At 49.1% G+C, this 18,637-nt stretch overlaps 1 protein-coding gene across 3 annotated transcripts in view; it reads left to right on the top strand.

The window, feature by feature from the left end:
* Nucleotides 1–18,637, top strand: part of CNKSR1 (connector enhancer of kinase suppressor of Ras 1) — a 344,769-nt gene that overhangs the window by 302,408 nt on the left and 23,724 nt on the right. The window lies entirely within an intron of this gene.

The following is an 18,637-nucleotide window of genomic DNA, read 5'->3' as shown; positions in this document are numbered from 1 at the left end:
GAATCCTAAACTGCTACCAAGCCGCCCCAGGACACACCCATGGACCCTTCACCTGCCGCTCCTGCAAGTTCGACAGCATCAGGACCCACACCAAATCCACTAACTCCAAACAGAGTTCCAACACTAACCACCTGAAATGCATCCTACTCAACACCCGTTCGGTCCACAGACACGCCATTGACCTTTGGAACCTACTCGACACTACATCGCCGGACGTCGCCTTCCTTACAGAAACCTGGATGAACGCCTCCCCAGCTCCAGACATTGCCATAGCCATCCCGGACGGCTACAAGATCATCCGAAAGGACCGCACCAACCAAACAGGAGCCATCGCCGTCGTCCATGAGAACACCATCCGCATCACGACCAGTTCCGACGACAACCTCACAACCGCCGAACACCTTCACTTCCAGATCCACACCGACCCCAAGACCACACTCAGAGGCACCCTCATCTACAGGCCACCAGGACCCTGCACACAATTCAGCGAAGACATCACTGACTTCATCAGCCCACACGCCCTCCCCTCCAAGGACTACATTCTACTGGGAGACCTCAACTTCCACCTTGAAAAGAAAAACGACAGCAACACCACCACCCTCCTGGACAACCTGGCCAACCTCGGACTCTAACAACTTGTTGATACCCCCACCCACTATGCCGGACACACACTCGACCCAATCTTCACCTCCAGCAAGCACATCTCCTTCAATCACACCACAGCTCTCCATTGGACAGACCACAGCTGCGTTCACTTCAACTACAAAAAGTCCACAACCTCCCACAACCAGTTCCCCGAAGAAACTGGAACAAAATTACCACGACCAGCTCTTCACATCGTTCCACCAAAAGCCTCCTGCCAAATCAATGGACCCAAACCAAGCTGCCACCAACCTCACACAATGGATCACCCACAGGGCAGACGAATTAGCACCCTTGAAAAACCATCAATTCAAGCAAGGTAGCAAAAAAGCCCCCTGGTTCAACGATGACCTTAAGAAATCCAAGAAGTTCTGTCGCACCCTCGAGAAAGCCTGGAGAAAAAACCCAACCACTGACAACCTGACCACCTTCAAGAACGCCACCCGCAAATACCACCAACTGATCCGATCCACCAAGAAATCAGCATTCAAGGATCGACATGACGACAACGCCCACAACAGCAAGGAACTATTCAACATCATCAAAGAATTTACCAACCCCACCGCCGGCACCAACGACATCACTCCCTCCCAAGACCTCTGCGACTCCCTAGCCTCATTCTTCCACAACAAAATAGCCGACATACATAACAGCTTTGAAAACCAGCCCGGACACCAGTCCGCTCCACCCACCTCCGAACTAAAACCCCCCTCTAACAACCTTTGCGCTTGGAACCCAATCACCACTGAAGACACCATCCGCCTGATGAACTCCATCCACTCAGGATCGCCAACCGACCCATGTCTCCACCACATCTTCAACAAAGCAGACTCCATCGCACCCCATCTCCGAGACTTCATCAACTGCTCCCTCAACTCCGCCACCTTACTGGAAAGCTGGAAACATGCCGAACTCAGCGCCCTTCTGAAGAAACCCACAGCAGACCCCACTGAACTTAAGAACTACCGCCTCATCTCGCTCCTCCCATTCCCTGCCAAAGTCATTGAGAAAGCCGTCAACAGTCAGATCGCCGCCTTCCTCGAATCCAACAAATCCCTCGACCCCTCACAGTCCGGCTTCCGAGCCAAACACCGCACCGAAACCGCCCTCATCGCAGCAACAGACGACATTCGAACACTACTGGACAACGGAGAAACAGTTGCCCTCATCCTACTTGACCTCTCCGCAGCCTTCGACACAGTCTGTCATAGCACCCTCATACAACGCCTCAGCAACGTCGGAATACAAGGAAAAGCATTGGACTGGATCATCTCGTTCCTCGCCGGAAGAACCCAGAGAGTCCGCCAACCCCCTTTTAGATCAGAGGCCACCGAAGTCATCTGCGGCGTACCACAAGGATCATCACTCAGTCCCGCCCTCTTCAACATATACGAGTCCCCTCGCATCCATCGCGCGCCAACACAACCTCAACATCATCTCCTACGCTGATGACACCCAGCTGATCCTCTCCCTCACCAAAGACCCAAACACCGCCAAAACCAACTTACACGAAGGAATGAAAGATGTAGCCGAGTGGATGAAGAACAGCCGTTTAAAACTGAACTCTGACAAAACGGAAGTCCTCATCTTAGGCTCATCCCCCTCTGCCTGGGACGACTCATGGTGGCCACCGGCCCTGGGAACCGCACCTATACCAACGGACCACGCACGTAACCTGGGCTTCATCCTGGACTCCTCCCTCTCGATGACCAGACAAGTCAACGCCGTCTCATCATCATGCTTCAACATCCTACGCATGCTCAAATAAATCTTCAGTTGGATCCCCACTGAAACAAGAAGAATGGTCACCCACGCACTGGTAACTAGCGGACTGGATTACGGAAACACCCTTTACGCGGGAACCACAGCAAAACTACAGAAAAAACTCCAACGCATCCAAAACGCCTCTGCCAGACTCATACTAGACATCCCTCGCCAAGATCACATTTCCGGTCACCTGAAAGACCTCCACTGGCTCCCCGTCAACAAGAGAATAACGTTCCGTCTTCTCACCCACGCACACAAAGCCCTCTACGACCTAGGACCCGAATGCCTTTTACACCCCCACCGACAACTGCAATCGTCCAATCAAGCCCTCGCCGCAATTCCGCGCATCCATAGATCCACCATGGGAGGTAGATCCTTCCTTCTCCTTCTTAGCCGCCAAAACTTGGAATTCTCTCCCCACCCACCTCCGCCTTACACAGAACCACCTCTCCTTCAGAAAGCAACTAAAAACTTGGATATTCGATAAGTAAAATACCCCCCCTCCCTCAAGCGCCTTGAGACTCTCTGGGTGAGTAGTGCGCTATACACATTTTTGAACTTGAACTTGGATGAATCTGAAATTGCGTTTGAAAAATATTGAATGCATTTTGTCAGGGCTGGCTTTAGCGCTGGTGGCGCCTGGTCTGACATTCTTTTTGGTCCCCCTCCCATATAAACCCCCTACTCTGATTCCCTTGCTACTGCCCGGCAAAAGTTTCTCTTCTCTCCATTGCCCCCCCCCTCCTCACACAAATGTATTTTGTTTAATGTGCTGGTAAAGGCTAGCTTTAATCCACTCAGCTATCCACATAAAATACAGATCTCACACAAGTAATCTTAACATTTTTATTGCTGCATGAAAACTGGATGTAAAAGGAATTCTGCAGCAGATGATTTTAAATTGTACGTTATTGCTAAATGCAGTGTCCACCACTTACCTTGTGCAATGCAGCGAGGGCAAGTAAGTGTTTTTTTTCTTTGATTTTATTTAAGTTTCCCTAGTTATCGTATGTTGACTCCCCGCCCCACACCACCCCACCGCCCTTACCTGCCCTTACCTGCACGGGACATGCCTGCTACGCCATCCCTGAGGTCAGGGCCTAGTGCAGACCGCATCAGTAGCGCCACCCTAAAACCGCCCTTGCCTCTTGTTGGCTTTCAACTGAAAGGTGGCAGATCCCATGCTCATACAGGCAGACACAGGAACAGCAGAATCCTTCTAACTTCGGTCCTCTCTACAGATCCTATTCACAAATGATCCAATTTATGCAGGTGAGCGAAGGATTCCCAAATAGATGCATTGATCCACTGAAGGGCCTGGCCAAGACAGGACAGATGTTAGTTCGGGATTGTTCTACAGATTGATCAGTGGCATCGAAAATATGCCAGTAAGTAAGCTAGAAAAATAGTCCCCTGCCAACTGTCTCAGATTGGGTTGCAAAAGACCATTCTAATTGGATTGCATTGGGTACCTCACACCCGGGCCCCCACTGCATTTGCGGTACATAAGATTTATTCTACCATGAGAAGATTTGACCCACAGCTTCATTTATTCCTGAGCCTTGCTTCACATGGATGAATACAAATGGCACGCACTCTAAACAGTAATTGGCATAGACGTTGTGCAACTATGTCACAAGAAGTGATTTTACCTGTGATTTTATGAAGTCTGTGCAGAGTTTGCAAGTGACAAAAAAAAATCTGCCAAACTACGCGGAGTTCCGCAAGCGGCGGAGTGCACTCATTTTTTGCACAGCTGTTTGTCCTGCCCTGTAAAATCAGCACAAACGCACCACAAGAAGGTGCTGCTTCTTTCTGCCACTTGAGTAGAAGTTCTACTCGATCAGCAGCTTCCTCAACATGAGTGGAAGGTTTCTCAACGTGAGCAGTAGTGACCATCCGTGACTGCTCACGTTGAAAAATCTCACTGGGAGGTGGTATAGCATTGGATTTTCCTTGTTGTGCGCTCACCATCTTTAGGTTGGCGAGCAAGGAAAAAACTCCACTGCTTTGTTTCTCCTAATGCATTTTGCTAGATTCTGTCATCGAAACACTGTTTAAATAAAGCTTGGTCAGTTGAGAACCTAATGCTGAGACCCATACATTCATTGCACAAGCTGACTGCATTGTCGTGCACGGGGACACCGCTGTCCAAGCCTTGTACTAACATGTATGGTTTCCCCTCTCACTAATACTAGAGGGACTGTATCCTTGCATCCACCCTTCATTCGTAACCTTTATAAACATGCAGGGCAATATATAACTCTGTGTGCAGCAAATACATTTAAGTGGCCAGTCAGTCATTGAAAGAGCAAAGAAGGGCACCTGGTTGGAGGCCTGATTGTGTTCCTTTATGGATATCCTGGTTTCGAAGCATGCATCTTTCTAGATTCATGCCCTGTGCATTATTTTGCCATCTAGCGGTTCGTTCCAGAAATGTCTGTTTCAGTTTTTTCTTTTCTTGCCTAGTGATAGTAATCGAGTCCTTAACAACTTGGTGGTGTACCTTCCTTGCATAGATCAACACACTGGAAGCCCCTCAGTGTGGATGCCATCTTCAGATAATTTATTCCGCTGTTCAATCTGGAAGCACTGGTGAGAGCCCCGAAGTGAATGTAGAAGCAATTATTTGTTTCCATGAGAACGACATCTAATCACAGAATAACAGAAGACGACTGCACAGCTCTTGGAAAATGCTAATCCAATGAACAGTACTGAAGCCAGAGGCTTTCTTCCTAAGAAGACATCGACAGCATGGGTCCAAGAATGAAAAAACAAATTCTCTGAAGTATCACCACAACTTCACCTAAAAAGACAGCCATGAGGTCTGTAACCTATGTTTCTTAAAGGACCACAGCTTGGAGAGGTGCAATGCATGCGCAGGGTTGCACATGGGTGCACTACATCATGGCAAGGGAACAGAAGCATACATCACTCAAGAAGCCAGACCTCTTGACCAAGGAGGAAGACCCAGAGGAAAGAGTTGTCCCAGGGGAAAGGCTCTGATTCAGAGGAAATCAGAAAATATACCAAGGAGAGTATCATTGAAGGGCCCAGAAAGCTAAGAAACAACAGAGGCACAGTGGATCTATTGAGAACCTCAGAATCCCTGACTAGAGAAAGTCCATGAAGAGAAGCAAACAGAAACAAGACAATTCTGCAGGCTGCAGAGCTACTCTTGCAGGGAAAGTAACCAATTTGGCTCATAGTGCTGGACAAAGTTTCTCACATCTTGCCCCTACACTTTGGAACTCTCTTCCCCTTTCTCTCAAATCTGTCAACTCACTCATCCTTTTCCGCAAGTCTCTCAAAACTTGGCTCTTCCCCCAATCTGGTTAATCTCTAATCTGCCATCCTACAGAACCCCAATCAGCGCCAGGAAACTCACGGTGACCGTGCGCTCTAAAAGAACCTCCTAACATAACAAGATTTTACCTACTCCTCACATTGCACCAAGCTATACTGACCAGTCTTTTTCTCTGAGATCTGTATTATTAACAGGTGCATTAATTACTGGAATTAGTAGGAAGCAATTAATTGGTGTGATTTGTGTCCATAAGTTATAGAGGCCTGTGCTACATTTACCTTCTTCCACGCCCAGAAGCTTTATTTGCTTCAAAGTGTTTTTCCAGGTTAGTTTACACAGATGGTTTAATTGGGGAGAACAGTGTTATTTAATGACATCAATTGCAGGTTAGGATTATTTTTAAGGTCTATGTTGAAGGGAATTTTTAATTGATTTGTGAGAAGGTCAGCCACAGCCCTTGAACTGCATGCATTCTCTGCTGTTGCACTTCGTGTGGAAAAAGTAAAAAATAGAACAGGGCTGCTGATCAAAAAAATACATTTGTTCCAAATTCGTGGAGTTGTTTTTTAAGACTGACCATTTCCTATAACGGACACTGTTAGAATCCCGGGTCCCTTATTGGCTGGGGTAAGTACCTTAGGCCAAACAGGGACCCACGAACCCCCAACATTAGGGAAAGACTGGTCGCCTCTAGAGAGAGCCTCCGCTCCACCCCCTTGGTAGCGTGGCAGGAGAAGCCAGGCTAATCTTCAAGGCCAATGTGTAAAGTATTTGCAATTACGCTCACAGCAACACAATGATGACGCCTACAATAGACTCCACACGAGTTTCATAGAAAACAAGTATATGTTTATAAAAAGATATACGATGCGACCACACAATACTAAACCAACATATGCATCGAGGTAAAGCTCCTCCTGGCCTATTACTATTGAGCTAAACTAAACAATCCTATGTAATCCTAATGTCGTAATATTCAGTTCGTTATGCGGTATTTCATAACATAAGAGTAATGTAGATCGTAGTACGGCTATCTGGCGATTTGTACTGTTACTGTAATGCAATGTGTAATGCAACAACGCGGTAAACTGTTATGCCCTTGTAATGCAATGCGTACGGTCCCCTTCAGATACTCTGTTCGGAAAAAGCAATGCAGCGTGTAATACAGGTTCGAGGCATGTGGGCTGCTGAATTCATATCTGTGCATAGATCGCCGCCTAGTGTTGGGTCCGGATGATTGCACATTGTTGTCCTGGAAGAGTCTTCGAAGTATCACGAGATAGGTGGCTCCTCCCCTGGACTACAGTGCGCATGGGCATCGCCTCCATCCCCAGATTGTTTTTTTCCGCCATTGGGTTCGGATATGTTTCGGGTCCCGCTGTCGGAACCGATAGTAGTTTTACGTTCTACTTGAGACCAAAAGGTCTTTAGGCTAGGCGTCGGTATTGTTTCGTTCGGGTTATCTTATTCTCAGCTCCAGACGCTCTCTGCCCCTCCGCGTGCTCTCGGCGCGGACGGGCCTACTCGACGCTCCAAGTTCCTGAACATGGAACGGACTCCATTCAAGAGGTGCCCGGTGTGCACCTCCAAGTATTCGCACCTCGACGTGCACCCTGTGTGCAACAAGTGTTTATCACCGGACCATGACGAGGCCAGGTGTATGGCCTGCTCAAAGTTCCGGTGCAAGAAGACCCTGAAGCATCGTCGGGCCGCTCGACTCCAGGCCCAGTTGTCGGCGCCCCCTGAACCCCCGCCGGACAACATCTTTGAAGCATCTGAAGACAACGAGAATGTCTTTCAGGTTTCCGACTCTAGCCCTGCGTCGGAGGGAGAGGACTACGACGCAGAAGATGAGGAGTTTGATGAAGCCGGCGACGAGGTAGGGGACGACGATGGGGCCATTGCCACCGTGGGGGATAGCTCGGAGGAAGAGCACCCCCAACCTGACTCAGGGGTCGATCCCCAACATACGGCCCAGGTCGAGGGATCGCCTTCGGGCCTTACCCAAGACCTTGCTAATAGTCCAACTGCCCTGCCTCTCGGCCCGGCCGCGGACATTTCTGAGGCGCCACTCCCGTTGAAGAAAACGAAAGTGAAGCCATCGGGATCAACACCATCGGTTTCGAAACCGAAAGTGAAAGCTCCACTGGTGGGGCAGAAGGCTCTAGAGGCGTCAAGACCTAAAAAAGTCAAAATGGCCGACTTGAAAGGCCACGCCAAAATGGCCGACCCCAAAGCCTCGGGGTCGACGCCGAAGACGAAGGTGGCCGACGCGGCTGCGTCGGCGCCGAAGATGGTCGAGGCCGACGACCCAAAGAAGGCTCCAAAAAAGCGCCAAGGCGATTCCAAGGCTCTGGCTGTGCCGGCTCCGACCGTCGGGGCCAAGGATGGCAAGGTGTCGACTCCGAAGACGCTGCCCCCGGCAGACTCGACTCCCGACTCAGGGAAATCGCTCGAGACAGTCAAGCCCTCTCCAGCCTTAACGAAGAAGGTCGTTGAATCCCTCCAACGGATTCGAAACGCTGAGGTTCCCGAACCAGAGGGAGTGAAGCCGAAGCCCGCATCGAAGCCGGCGAAGGCGCAGACGCCTATTCGCTACACCCTGCCGCCAAAGTCGGCGCCGAAGGCCTTCGCTCCGAAGCAGGGGGCGGACGTGCCCTCGAAGGAGACATCGACGTCCAAGGCAGCGTTGGTGGCGTCGAAGCTTCGGCTCCAGCCACTCGCAGAGGAAGAGCGCCGAGAGGTCATCATCGACGCCAATACTGGGAAATTGTCCCTCCTCAAAAGAAAAATCACCACGGAGCCGGTGCTAGAACATTTTCGGATTCCTCTTAAGAATAAGAAGGACTCGACGTGCGCTTCGGCCCCTATGGAGCCTTCGTCTCCCAAACATGTGGAACGTTCTCCAACGCGTTCTAACGTGGGGGAAGGTGACGATGAAGAGGAGGTCGAGTACAACTATCCGGCGTACTCGGATCCGGAGGAGGAACATGAACCTTGGTCGGCCGGAGCCGACCCAGACGACCTGCAATCGGGTCAGGAACCGCAGCTCTTTGCGGCAAAGACCTCACCGACGGAGGACTCTGCAGCCTTCAACACCTTGATTGAAAGGGCCGCAGCTAACCACGATGTCGAGCTCCACTCAGATCCTGTGGATGTGGACTTTTTGTTTGACACTTTCTCAGTGGCCGAGAAGTCGGTCAAGACATTGCCAATGCTCAAAGGAGTGCTAAAGCACGCGCCGGAGGTCTTCAAGGAGCCCACTCGGGCGCGTGTCATCAATCCTCGAATTGATAAAAAGTATAAGGCAGCGCCCTCGGATCCAACATATATCAAGGGACACCTGCCACTGGACTCTTTGGTTGTATCCAACGCTCGGAAGAGGGCGAATTCACAGACAACTGGTGACGCTCCTCCCCCGGACAAAGAGTCGAAAATATTCGAGGCCTCAGGGAGAAGGATTGCTGCGCAGGCAGCTAACATCTGGCGTATTTCTAACACGCAGGCCCTACTTGCACGCTACGATAGGGCTCACTATGACACCCTAGAGACACTGTTGCAGCACTTACCTGACCAGTACAAGGAGGCTGGGGAGATGTTAATTCAGGAGGGCAAGCTAATCACTAACGCTTCCATCAAATGTGCGCTAGAAGTGGCTGACACTGCCTCCAGGGCAATCAACACTAGTGTGTTGCTGAGAAGACATGCATGGCTTCGAATATCAGGCTTTAAACCAGATATCCAAACGACCATACTCAACCAAACAGTTAATTCTGACCACCTGTTTGGCCCCGAGGTGGATGCGACACTGGAAAAAATGAAAAAAGACACAGACACTGCTAAATCTATGGGGGCCCTCCAATCTCAGCAGTTTCGGGGTGGTTCCTTTCGCCGCTCCAATTCCAGAGGCACCTCCAGGGGTCAAGCATCGCAATCCACCCAGTATTATAAAGGCAATACCCAGACCTCATACACCAACAAGGGTAGAGGTGGCTACAGAGGCAACAATGTCAAGGGCAGGGGACGTGGAAACAATAGCTCCAGGTCCACCGCCGCCAACAAGCAGTGACGTCTTGTCACTGCCCCCCGACCACTCAACACCGGTCGGGGGGAGACTCCAGCAGTTCCTGCCCGCGTGGAAATCCATCACCACGGACAGGTGGGTGAGATCTCTTATCCAGTACGGTTACTGTCTGGAACTTACTTCCACTCCACCAAACATTCCTCCAAGAAGCCGTCCTATGTCCGGCGAGCACTTGCACTTGTTGCAGCAGGAGGTCACAGTCATGCTGCAAAAAGGGGCAATCGAGCTCGTTCCACTGCAAGAAAGGGGAACAGGGGTTTACTCCCTGTACTTTTTGATCCCCAAAAAGGACGGATCCCTCAGGCCCATCCTGGACCTCAGGCCCCTCAACTGGTATATTCTCTCGGAGCACTTCCATATGCTCACGTTACAGCAGGTTCTCCCTCTGCTTCAACAGGGGGACTTCCTGGCCACACTGGACCTAAAGGATGCATACTTTCATATTCCCCTGCATCCTTCACACAGGAAGTATCTCAGATTCACAATCCTAGACCAGCACTACCAGTTCAGGGTTCTGCCGTTCGGGGTCACCACAGCGCCAAGAGTCTTTACAAAGTGCCTGGCGACTGTGGCGGCGCATCTGCGATGCCAGAACATCCACGTCTATCCTTATCTGGACGACTGGCTCATTCAGGCAAGGACAGAACAGCAGTGCGCAGACCACATGTCCCGCACTATTCATCTCCTGCACGATCTGGGATTCTCGCTGAACTATCCAAAATCTCATCTCCAGCCCGCCCATGTACGGCAGTATCTGGGCGCGACGATAGACACGCTGGCAGCCACTGCGCAGCCAAATTCAGTGAGAATCGCCAGCATCCAGACTCTGATCCAACGATTCAGACCTCAGCACTCGCTTCCAGCGAAGGTGTTCATGCAGTTGATAGGCATGATGGCCTCCTGCATCTCCATCGTCCCGCACGCGAGACTACATATGCGTCCGCTTCAGGAGTGCTTGGCACGTCAGTGGACTCAGGCTCATGGGCAACTGACAGACCTAGTGTTGGTGAGCGGTCGGGCGTACAACTCTCTGCATTGGTGGAATCCACAAAACCTTTGCAAGGGCCGACCGTTCCAGGAGCCTGTGCCACAGATTATCCTGACGACGGACGCTTCTCTCCAGGGATGGGGAGCGCATGTACTCCATTACACGGTGCAGGGACTATGGACACTACAGCAGAGGAAGATGCACATCAACGTTCTGGAACTGATGGCAATCTTCATGGCTTTAAAGGCATTCAAAGTACATCTGTCCAACAAGGTTGTGTTGATCCGGACGGACAACATGACGGCCATGTACTACATCCAGAAGCAGGGAGGCACACACTCTCCGCAGCTGTCTCATCTGGCTCAGAGCATGTGGAAGTGGGCCATTCAGAGGAACATCTTCCTCATGGCGGAGCATCTCCCGGGCAAAGACAACCAGATGGCGGACCTGCTCAGCAGGCACAGCCACCAAATGCACGAGTGGGAGATACACCCATCAGTACTCCAACCGTACTTCCAAAGGTGGGGTCATCCAGAGATAGACCTGTTCGCCACAAAGGAGAACGCAAAATGCCAAAGCTTCGCCGCCAGGTTCCCACACCCGCAATCACAGGGCAATGCGATGTGGATGAACTGGTCAGGCAGATTTGCGTACGCTTTTCCCCCAGCACCTCTGATACCGCTGGTGGCACGCAAACTCAGGCAGCACTCGATGACTCTCATCCTGGTTGCTCCAACGTGGGCTCGCCAACCATGGTACACCACGTTTCTGGAACTCTCCGTGGTACCGCATCAAAGGCTTCATCTCACCCCCAGCCTTCTGACGCAGAGCCATGGCGACATTCAGCACCCAGATCCGCAACAGCTCAACCTGGCGATCTGGCTCCTGAAGTCCTAGAGTTTGGCTATCTCAATCTTCCCCCCGATTGTATGGACATCATTCGGGAGGCAAGGAAGCCCACTACTCGAGCTTGTTACGCAGCCAAGTGGAAGCGTTTTGTCATGTACTGTGTAAACCACAATATTGACCCACTGGACGCTTCCATTCAGAACATTGTTTGCTACCTGTTCCACCTGTACCAATGCAATTTGGCGTACTCTTCCATCCGCATTCATTTGTCTGCGATGGCAGCATACCTTCAGAATAGGCAACACCTATCCCTCTTTAAGGTCCCTGCTATCAAGGCTTTTCTGGAAGGACTCAAAAGGGTCATTCCACCGCGGACACCACCAGCTCCAGAATGGAACCTCAATGTGGTTCTTACAAGGCTGATGGGTCCTCCCTTTGAGCCACTGCACTCTTGTGAGCTTCAGTTTCTGACTTGGAAGGTTGCTTTCTTAGTAGCAATTACATCGCTACGGAGGGTTAGCGAGTTGCAGGCGCTCACCATCCAGGAACCTTTCTTCCAAGTACACGCTAACAGGGTGGTGCTCCTCCTAACCCTAAATTCTTACCCAAGGTTGTATCTCAATTCCACATGAACCAAACCATTGAGTTGCCAGTGTTTTTTCAAAACCCAGAGTCACTGGCGGAGCGGATGCTCCACACCCTTGATGTTAAAAGAGCCTTGATGTACTACGTCGACAGAACTAAAGATTTTCGTAAGACCAAGCAACTCTTTGTTGCTTTTGCCTCACACCACAAGGGAAATGCTATCTCCAAAGCTGGGATCGCTAGGTGGATAGTGAAAAGCATTCAGATCTGTTACGCTAAAGCTAAACGCACTCTCACAATTCCACCAAGAGCCCACTCCACTAGAAAGATGGGGGCCTCTATGGCTTTCCTAGGTAACATTCCCGTAGAAGATATTTGTAGAGCAGCTACATGGTCTACCACGCATACTTTCACTAAGCATTACTGTGTAGATGTGCACTCTAAACAGCAGGCAGCTGTTGGCCAGGCTGTTCTCAAAACGCTTTTTCAAACGGCTGCAGCTGGCACGGGCGGCCACCGCTAATGGAGGGACTGCTATGTATTCTATGCACAGATATGAATTCAGCAGCCCACATGCCTCGAACTGCAAATGCTACTTACCTGTATGCATCTGTTCTTGGCATGTAGGGCTGCTGACATTCATATCGCCCGCCCTCCTCCCCGGCGCCTGTAGCAGCTGCAGTATTTTCTTTACACATATTTTCATACTCTTAGCATAGGGCATCACTCACATATGTCACTCCATCTCTGCCAATGGCTAAAAACAATCTGGGGATGGAGGCGATGCCCATGCGCACTGTAGTCCAGGGGAGGAGCCACCTATCTCGTGATACTTCGAAGACTCTTCCTGGACAACAATGTTCAATCATCCGGACCCAACACTAGGCGGCGATCTATGCACAGATATGAATGTCAGCAGCCCTACATGCCAAGAAAAGATGCATACTGGTAAGTAGCATTTGCATTATCAGGCAGGTATGCAACACTAATGCAATGTGTAATACGACAATTTGGCAGTTCGTGATGCAGGACTAAGACAAGGCGTAACACATCTATCAGGCAGTTTGTTATGCAAAACTAGTGCAATGCATAACACACCTATCAGGCAGTTTGTTATGCAAAACGGATGCAATGGGTTATACGACCAATAGACAGTTGGTTGTGCAGAAATAAGGCACGGCGTCATACAATCATCAGATACTCTGTTATGCAGGACTAATGCAATACGTAATTTACTCCAGCACCGTTCACTCCACCACTCGTGCTAGAGGTTAGTCTCCGGCCACAGTTTCCCCCCCACCCCACCCCCCCATACAAACGGGTAAGATATAACACAGTAAATGCAGCTTCGCACTCTGGTCCTGGTGCTTCGACTCCCTTTGCACACGAGCTGCGATCCGCGCCGAAGTAGAGGCTCGCGCTGCAGGACAGAGAAAGAGGCCGAGAGCGTCTTCCTTCCGAGCCTGCGCCCCACCCCAGGAGTCGACACACGTTACCTGGGGGGGGCGCGAACCCACTCATCTCCTTGTCCAGCAACTTGGGTCTCCGATGCAATCTCTCTGAATTTCTGGGCAATGGGAAGATCCCAGACTGCACACTACACCCACACTCAGAGTCAATGAGACTCACTGGACTCCGGGTGCACGATAACCAGACAACTCATCACGAGGGTCTCAGGCTACACACGCATGCAGAGTCCCTGAGACACAAGTGATCTTCAGGTGCCCACGATCACAGGGCACAACTTGTGCAGCAGGCAGTAAAAAAGCACACGCAATCCGCGTCGCAGAAACCCACTTTATCTTCTGGCGCCCCCGATCACAGGGCACAACTTGTGCAGGTTTCTGGCTGCAAACAGCACACACACAGTGTTGCTCGAGACACGCTTGATCTTCGGGTGCCCTCGATCACAGGGCACCTCTGGCAAGAGTCTCAGGCTGCAAACAGCACACGCACACAGCTTTCGCTGAGAAACACTTGCCCTTCTGGTGTGCACGATCACGGACCAATCCACGTGGAAGTCTCAGGCTGCACCAAGCACACTGCGTTGCTGAGACTTACTTGGCCTCCCGGTGCACATGCTCACAGGACGATCCTTTCGAAGGACTCTGGTTGCACCAGCCACACACACACTGCGTCACTGAGTCTCATTTGAAACTCCACGTGCCCAAAATCGCAGGGCACAACTTACTAAGGTCTCAGGCTAGACAGAGCTCATGCACACAGCGTCTCAGTCTTCTCTGGAAACCTTTGTGTTCCTGTGTTTCCGAACAGGGAGCCAGCTCACCTCAGGCCCTTGGGGACAGTTGCATCAGGACCCAGCACACTGCAAAGTCCTTCAAGCAGGGGGACACAGCAAAATCCCTTTAGCCTTTCCTTGGATGAAACCGCAAACTGCAGGCTAGCCCCAGATCACACAGCAAGAGCAGTAATATCCATCAGTCTTTTCAGTGATTTCTTCCTTGGGAAAGGTCCTCTTGACCACGAAGTAGCTCCAGTCTCGTTCACACTTGATCAAGCCATTTTCCAAAGTTCAGGGACTTCATCTCGCATAGTTATACCCCTTAATGGTTTTGAAGTCTTTGTGTTACAGGGGGCACTGACCCCTGCTCAAACCAGTGACACCTTCTTCCTTTGATTAGTGGGGGTCTGGATTCTCAATCACTCAGCAGAAGATGGGACAATTGTTTTATAGCACCATCCCAGGCCTCTTCACCTCTAGGGGCTTCTCCTCCCCCTACACTCCAGATGCAGGTCAGCCTGTGCTGTCTCGCCCCCTCCCCTGGGTCAAGACATTCCCCAGATCCTATCTCTTTCAAATCCAGACAGTCAATCCACAACCAGGCCGACACACACACACAAATGTTTAAAGCGCAAAAACCCAGCCACTTCTGAAAGAGTGGCTTACAAATACATAATGCAAAAACCAACTTCATAAAAATATGTGCTATTGCAGGGTGAGTTCAGGCACACTAAACTTCAACTTTCCATCTTAAGCCTTTGGGAAGATAGGCTGGAAAACATATTACACAGCCTTCCCATTCTGTTCTAATTGGCAAGATGGCCTTTCAACAGGGAAAACGAAATGGTGATTATTTCACTGTCAGGACATGACACACACCTTAGTACATGCCCTACATTCCATATGCACTACACCCTGTCCAGGGGGGACCCTAGACCTTTCATAGGGGTGTCTTAGGTGCATAGAAAGGGATGGGTAAGGTCTGTTGGTTTCACAAACTGCACGCAGGCCCTGCAATGGCAGGCCGGAGTTCACTTTTTAAGGCTACTTGAGTGGGTGGTATAAGAAGTGCTGCAGGCCCACAAGTAGCATTTGCATTACTAGCCGTGGCACACATAGTGCATTTTGCTAGGGACTTCACTAGTAATACAACATACCAATTACGGATAACCAATTACCATTACACTGTACACATGGAGCACTTGCACTTTGACACTGTTTAGCAGTGGCAAAGTGTCCAAAACATCTAAATTGGCAAGACATGTCAGAAGAAAGGTCTATGGGAAAAACAAAATGTTTAGGGAACTTTAGCCAAAAAGGGCCAAGTCCCACAGACACAATTTACTTTTTACTCCGTGCCTGAAAGGTTTCGAACTCTTGTAAGTATGGTCACTGACCCTCTTCAGCCACTGTGGCATTACTCTCTCTTCCCCTCCACTTTGTGAGTTTTGAACGCTTGTCAGTCTGCTTCGAATCTAAATTCTCTTCCTTTCTCTCTCCCTTTAAGTCTTCTTTCTCACTGTTTAACTGCTTTCATGGCCACTTAAAACTTCCCCCGTAGTCACAGTTCTCATTGTCATGGTGGTCCACGAAAGTCTCAGCCTGAAGTTGGGCCCTCACAATCTCCTCGCCTTCACTTTTCCCTTTAGTTTCAGACTTCACCTTCCCAACACCCGTCACCCAACTCTATATTGACAACCAGACGTTAAGGTGTGTTCATCCTAAAGCCCTGAAATTTCCTTTTCTTCCGTGCCCCCAAAGCCCCTTAGGCCCTCAGTACATGTGGGTTGTTGATTCAGATGAGCCTAGCTACCACAGTTATCAAGTGTACTGAAAATGTAAGTTTATCATGTACGCAGCTGCACAGTGGTATTCCATGCTGAGATTTTACCTGCTGCAAGCAGGCGTACTCTCCATGTGAAATACCTGGCAAAGCATGCAGAAATTAGCACAGTAAGTCCAATTTCCTAAGTAATTCCACAAAAACTCATAATCTCAATTATCTCCCCCTCCGGCAATTACTGACATTGGTGAAATGAAATGAAAAGTGAATTTATAAAGCACGCTAAACTTGAAGATCTCAAAGCTTTAAGCCAATCAATAGAAATGTGCCTGCTGTTGGGGGAATTAAGAAGAAAAGAGCCAAGTTTTAAGGTGTTTTTGGAACAATTAAAAAGTTTCCGTTTCTGAAACATGAGCTGGTTGAATGTTCCAAAAGTTTCACCACAGCGACTGAAATAGAGCGTCTACACCATCTAGCTTTGCAGACTCTTGGAACAATCAACTTCCTGCTAAATGCTGATCTGAGTGATCTGCTTGGTACGTACCACAGAAAAGATGATCTGATGTGCCGTTTTCCTTTATGTTGTAAAGCAAGACAGACCATATAGTTTTGAAGATCACTCGCTTTCTAACCGGCAACCAGTGAAGAGCCCAATGGCCTTCTCTCACTGTGAGATATTTTGGGGTGTTTGAAATGAAACCTGCATCATTTTGAATAACCTGAAGTTTATTCAAAGTGAAATTATTAATGTTAAGGTAAAGTGCATTACTGTACTCTAAGCGTGAAGTGATCAAAGCACTGGCTACTGATTTGTGAAGTTTAGCAGGAATAAAAGGGAAGATTTTCTTTCAGAGTTCCAATGATCTAAAAGCATGTGCTAGTAATACAACTAACCTGCAAATCAAAATGAAGGACATTTTCGAAGAGAACCACAAGATTTTTGGCTGACTCCACATGGGTTGGTAGCAGGCCACATGCCACCAGCCACCACAGTTTGAACTAGGTGGTTTGCTTGGCCCTGAACACGAGGACCTCAGTTTTGTCCGTGTTTAACTTTAAGAAGTTGTCATTCATCCAGATACTAATGCTGGCAATGCGGGGTTTAAATTTGTTTGCCGTCAGAGTAATGTTATCAGTAATGGACACTATAATTTGCTTGTCATCAACATAAGACAGAACCTGGAAGCCGAAGGATCGCACAAGCACTACATGGTGGAAACAAAAAGGATGAAAGGGTTGGCCTGGGAGAGGCTCCCTGCAGCACACCACACAGCAGGCTGAAAGGTTTAGCCCTGAATTCTCTGCAGCTTACTATTTGAACCCTGTCTGTAAAGAAGTAAAGATCCAAGGCAGTCCACTCCAACATGCTGTAATCGGAAGGGCAAGAATGTATCGATAGCGGACAATAAGTCCAGCATCAGTGGGATAGTCGCCCCACCCTGGTCGAACTGTCTTAGATACAGTCTCCTGCCGCAATAATCCCAGTCTCAGTGCTATGTCCAATCCTAAATCCATTCTGAGAGATTTCCAAGAGGTCCTGGGTGTCAATGAATTGAACCAGTTCCTGGTTATTATACTTGCCTAGACTTTTAGCCGGATTTGGGCAGCAACGCGAAAGGTTGAAACATTTAGGCCAGCGTTTGGCTTCTTTGGTAAAGGGATGACAATGTCTTCTTTCCATGGTTTAGGAAAGATTCATGTTTCCAATATATGATTGAAAATCTTCTGCAGGTATTCTGCAAGTTGCATAATTTTGGGAGAGCAATGATATGCTGGAGAGTCCTTGATTTGAAAAGCTGAAATGCGAGAAAAAGCAAGAAGCATAGGGTAATGAGAGGAAACATGCTGAGCCTCAAAAAGGTCCTCCAGAACATCAAAGTGATTAAATTCTGAATATGTATTTAGAATTTTACCTCTAAAAAAAAAAAAATGGCTAATTTATCACAGAAAGCTTGTGAAATATCTGTACGTTGCTGAGCAGGCGGATTGGAGAGCTCCGTGACCTCTTTACGTAGCTCATTAGAAAAGTGACTGGCTGATCTAATTTCTGCTTCAGTTCTTTATTTTGCTGAGAACTGGGGGGCAGAGACTCTATTTGGTACATGTCTTGACATTCATTGGTGTCTCGATATCTATCTAAGGTTCCCTTGGAATAGCATCACTATCCAATGCCGTGATATTGAGTGTTACTTGAGTTTGAAAGCCATTAAATAACAGAAGACAAGAGGCATTTTGCAAAACAGGAACAGTTTGTTTAAACATTACAGCCAGGAGAACAGTTACAGGCACAAGGCCCGAGGACTGTCATTTTACAATCAGTATGCGTCCTTCTTTTATACAAAACATGATGGGTTATTAATGTTTCCTGCATACCATATATGGTGAGGTAA

The sequence above is a fragment of the Lissotriton vulgaris genome, chromosome 2_1 (assembly GCF_964263255.1).
Source record: "Lissotriton vulgaris chromosome 2_1, aLisVul1.2, whole genome shotgun sequence".
In the NCBI taxonomy this organism is placed as follows: domain Eukaryota; kingdom Metazoa; phylum Chordata; class Amphibia; order Caudata; family Salamandridae; genus Lissotriton; species Lissotriton vulgaris.
Note: the sequence above shows the minus strand (reverse complement) of the source record. Positions and strands in the feature narration are given on the sequence as shown.